Source organism: Anomaloglossus baeobatrachus, chromosome 3, assembly GCF_048569485.1.
Source record: "Anomaloglossus baeobatrachus isolate aAnoBae1 chromosome 3, aAnoBae1.hap1, whole genome shotgun sequence".
In the NCBI taxonomy this organism is placed as follows: Eukaryota; Metazoa; Chordata; class Amphibia; order Anura; family Aromobatidae; genus Anomaloglossus; species Anomaloglossus baeobatrachus.
In genome coordinates, this window is record NC_134355.1 from 114244572 (window position 1) to 114250364 (window position 5793).

The following is a 5793-nucleotide window of genomic DNA, read 5'->3' on the forward strand; positions in this document are numbered from 1 at the left end:
GTAATGCACTGCTATTTGATTGACAGGTGCATCAGGGGTGGGAATATGTGGATCGAGTTTGCTATCTATTCCCGCCTCGTCTGTCTGCCTGGTTTTCTTACCCCTGGCACTGTCATAGACATTAATTCTGGCACAGGCAGACAGACAGGGGCGGAAACAGATAGCAAGACCCAACCCACATATTTCCTTCCTGTTGCACCTGTCAATCAAATAGCAGTGCATTGCTGGAACATTACTTGCATATATTTCTAAAATAAAACATCCAATCTCAGAATAAAAGGTATTCTTACATTAAGCATCCTAGCACCAGTATAGCACTGGCTTTACTGTATATATGAAAATCCACCTTGTTGGTTCTTTTTAAGTGCCAAATGCAATATTGTTTTACATTCCTTACAATTTTTGGTACTAATATAGACTTAAAATGTTCAATAAAGAGGTTGTCTAGGATTAGAAAAAGGGATTTTTTTCCAAGGTCAGCACCACGCCGATCTATTGATTGTGTATGGTATTGCAGCTCACCCCAATTTAAAGGGGTATTTCCATCTCCAAGATACTATCCCAATATGTAGTAGGTATTATAATAATAATAATGTTAGCAAATACCTTTAATTAAAAATGAGGTATAGTTTTCCTGATTAGCGATGTCTCTTACCTCATGTGCAGGGCATTGTAGCTTAAGGCTCCTTTACACACTGAGACTTTCTAGCGATCCCACCAGCGATCCCGACCTGGCCGGGATTGCTGGAAAGTCGCTGGTGAGCTGTCAAACAGGCAAACCTGGCCAACGACGCAGCAGCGATACAGACCTGCAGAATGACCTCGCTGGTCGTTAGGGACGTGTCACACAGCAGGGGACACTATAGCACGCTGGGTTCTAAGTCGCTAACGATGTCATTGTAACGGTGTCAAACACATCAATGCATGCTGCGCAGCGGGAAACAAAGGACCAAAAAAAGGGTCCTGAAAGATTTGTAGCGATCAGCAACCTCACAGCGGGGGCCAGGTCGCTGATGCGTGTCACACACTGCAATGTCACTGGGGAGGTCGCTATTACGTCACAAAACCGGTGACGTTACAGCGATATCGCTAGCAATGTTGCAGTGTGTAAAGGGGCCTTTAGGTATCTATGGTTATAACTACTCAAATAGTGACAGATAGTTAGTTAGTTGCTCGTGTTATAACCATGGATACTAATCTACTGCAATGACCTTCACATAAGGTAAGTGACGTGGCTAATCAGGAGAACTATACTACATTTCTAATTGGAGGTATTTGCTAATATTATTTTTATTACAACTACTACATATTGGGATAGGATCTTAGAGATGGGAATATCTCTTTAAGTGAATAAGGCAGAGGTGCTATAGTTGTCCTTTCCAACAGAAGAAGAGTATTTCTTATGCTTGGAGAAAAATGTAAACACGGCAGCCAATTAGTGGCTACTGATTGGTTTTGTTATGTAAATAGGCTTGTAGGAAACACAGGGCTGAGAGTAAAGCAGCACCAGTCCGGGAGGTTAGTATACTTTTTTTTTTATCCGCCACCCATGGGTCATTGCTTAGGGGTAGTGAAGTAGAGGACAACCATTTTAAAGTATCATAAGTGAAAAGATTATTTATATCTGGTAAACCTTTTGGTTTGTTTGGGTTTTTTTGCAGATATACTGTACAAACAAATCAACAAGACAAAAGAAAAAGAAAGGTAGCCTGGTGAATCCAAGGCAGTCACACAACATTACATATCACAATAGTGCAGATTACTAACTCTTAATGCCAACATTAAATACCTGGCCCGATGCTTCCAACTGGTGGACCTTGTGTGTAGGCTGAAGTGTGGAGTGCATGTTGGTATAACAATGAGAGTCCAATGTGTGGACTTAAAGTAACTCAACCACACTGATGGGCTATTTCAAAATGGAGAATATTCCAACAGACATTCAACTAACACAAAGAAGCAGGAGCAGAAGTTAGTAGGTCGGAAACACAATGTGCTTTGGAATTCCTAATAGAGAGTCAGCGGAGGAGCCACTTCAAGAGATGGTTACTGTGGTGGGGTGGACAATATGACTTCTGATCAGCACAGGTGTAGTGCAGTGTATGGTGTATGGCTACTATCATAGTTTCATATTGTTTAAGGTTGAAGGTAGACTTAGCTCTATCGAGTTCAACCCATGACCTAACGTAACATTTTGATCTAGTTTAAAGCAAAAAAACCCATGGGGTAGACAGTAAGGGGGAAAAATGCTTTCCCGTCTCCACAATCAATCAAACTAGTTCCCTGGATCAACACTCCATCACAGAATCTAATGCACAAAGCTATATACTTTGCCCATGGAGTCCAGACCTGCTCTAACCTATCCATTTTGTCATTGAACAGTGCTATCTAAAAAATATGATCACACCCACATTTTGTATTTATTTAACAACTTAGGTTTTGACAGCGATGGAAGAGAATCTAAAATGTGCCATCTATGGGCAGTAATAGTAATTATGGAAGTATTTTGTCTAAATGGGAATGTCATCTTAGAAGCTATAGAACCTTATAGGTTTTTTGCATTGTATTTTAAGGGGTCGTGAAAGATGGAAAAAAACAGATGAATGATTTTTTAAATTGTAATTGATGGCTCAATATAAACTGTCAGATCCCAAAATACAAAATTATATACATAAGTCCTGCACATTTATGACATCATCATACCAGGAAATATCATCAGTCTCATCAGTGCAACAAACCAATAAGGATATTGCCTTTATTTAATATTTCCTTGTTATAGTCTTGCATTTATATTATTTTAATTAGTACTTTTCATAAGAAACAATATTACTTTTCCTTATTGCATTTTTGAGCTGTTAATTACTTTGAAGTGGCTACTAGCTGCTGTATTATTTTTTTTTTAGTTTTCACATCACATACCGAAGGAGCATTTACATAAATGATGACTTTCCTCTTCGCTCTTCTTGATAGATCCAAGTAGTCTTTCAAAAGAAAAAAAAAATTAAAATGTATTTTAATATATTTTTTATGCATCCTATATTTCAATGTATCAGTTGGTTTTGGGAGCAAAGGCAGATTCACCAAGATGGGAAGAAATAAATAGCATCATTAGCTTATGAAGAACCAAGAAATAAAAAAAAATCGATATATAAAACAAAAAGCTGGTTGACAACTCATCTTATCACTCTCTTAATATAATGTCTAGTTATCGAGAATTTCTGACAATTTTTTGGTACAGAACTAAAAGATTATATGGAATCTCAAAAGACGAGAAGCAGTTTATAGCGAGAGCCAACATTGATTATAGCGGCATATTTTATTTTCAGCTGTAATCCTGAATATCCCAACTTTTAGGTAATTTTTACAGACGTCTTAACACTAGACTGAAAGCATTTTTCTTTCTAATATGATAGTTATTAGGATGGATGGATACATCATTAGACGTGGTTTTACCTTCCCGGTGAAAGACCTGGTTAGTTACCTGCCAGCATTGAGAAACATGTGATGGTGTCTCCGCGGCTTCCTTGTTTTGCATATTTCCCAGGGGGCATTGCTCTAGAATCACTGCATTTAGAAAACACGTGATGGTGCTCCGCGGTGCTGTATGTTGATTTCACTAAGGTCAACCATCCTTACCTATATTAGATAGATAGATAGATAGATAGATAGATAGATAGATAGATAGATAAAAAGATAGATCAGCTCATTAATTTATCACAGAAAGCTGTAGTAGTGGAAATAATGTGTCAGCCCAAGTTACAGGGGATATCTACAATAAAAAATTAATCTCAAAAGAGGAGAAGCAGTCCTCTATAGCAAGGGTCAACATTTCCAGTGGCTGTAAACATAAGAAGTCTCCTGATGGAAAAACTGTTTGACTATAGCGGCATAATTTGTTTTCAGCTATAATCCTGAATGTCCCAACTTTTAGGTAAATTTCACAGACTTCCAAATAACTATCCAATCATTCATATATCTACTCAGTCCTGTCAACACAAGACTGAAAGCATTTTTTTTTCTAATGTAATATTTGTTAGGATGGATGCATGGATGGATACAACGTTAGATAGATAGATTAGCTCATTAATTTATCACAGAAAGCTGAAGTTGTGGAGATAATGTGTCAGCCCAAGTTACAGGGGATATCTACAATAAAAAATAAATCACAAAAGATGAAAAGCAGTCCTCTAAAGCAAGAGTCAACATTTCCATTGGCTGTAAACATAAGGAGTATCTTGATGGAAGAACTGGTTGACTATAGCGGCATATTTTGTTTTCAGCTGTGATCCTGAATATCCCATCTTTTAAGTAAATTATACAAATTTAGGATGGATGAATGAATGGATAGATACATTGTTAGATAGATAGATAGATAGATAGATAGATAGATATAGATCAGCTCATTAATTTGTCACAGAAAGCTGTAGCTGTGGAGATAATGTGTAAGTTCAAGTTACAGGATATATCTACAATATAAAAAGTGGTATTAGAATGCCTAAAGCACAAAAACACCTCAAGCCTATAGCACAGCTCCTAGCCTCTCCCCAAACTATATAACAGTTATATAAAAATGACTGCAAAAGACAGAGAGCAGCAATTAAAAAATGTATTTTGATGTCATTTTGCTCAATTTAAAAAAAAATGTGGAAAAGGGACACTTATTTGCTCTTTTTTACATTTCCCCCAATATCACTAAAAATAAGTATAACAATATAAAAATGGCACAAAAATTATCACAAAGATTATTTTTTGCATATATCATCTTTTCAATCCCTTGGATTTCTGCTATGGGAAAGACTGGAGTAGACTTGTTCTAGTTATAGAGTTCATTGGTGAAAATACAAGTCCCAGTCCCACCAGCTTTACGACTCCTAACCTTCATGATTCCTCTATAGGGTAGGTAATGACAGAATGGTGGTCAACACATTAACCTGTACGATTGAGCTATTAGCCCCCATCACTGCTCTTTCCTTCCTGAACACTGTTACCTTCCTCTTCCTAATTACACTTTATCACATAACTAACCTCTCCGGGGATTAGTAGGACACTGTCCTGCTCCAGGTCTCCATTAATAGATAGATGTGGAGATAGTCCATAGAGAACCTTATAATTACTAACCTAGAATAGCCCTGAATCTGGATTTATTTCTACCCTCAGTTATTGCTGTCTCCAGATCTTCTGGGAATTCATTTATATAATGTGCCATAAGAATTCACTTCTCGTTATACCTTCCTCCATCACTACAGAATATCGGAGATGATCATCACAAATCCTGTTCACAAACACAATCTTCAGAGATTAGTCCACATTGATAGTGCTACGTATATACAATTAACTTCTGTGTGTCAGATTAAAGCTTCAGCCATAAGTAGAGCACTCCTTGTTTCCAGCGGAGCCATCAAAGTGCTCATGTGCAACTCTACAATATAATGATTTATACAACTTACTCCTAAGTGTCTATTCAGCATGAAAAACTAAAAGGGGACGACATTGTTTATATTAATATACAGGGTAAATAAGTGCAGAATAGGTGAGATATACAGGTAGAAAATGTTCAGGGCATATTTTCAATGCCTAGTTGTTTTATTTTATTAGTTTTTGTTGTGGTTTTATTTTTGTTTTTTTGCCTTTTTTTTTTCTTTTGTATTTTTGTTGTTTGTTTTGTTGTTTTTTGTTTTTTTTTTACTTTTTAGTCATTATAATTTTAGATTTTATTTTAGGCATTAATATAAAATTCTATTGTATGTGTAGATAATAATTTTCTATGTGCCTTCTGCCAAAGTTTTGAATTCATTT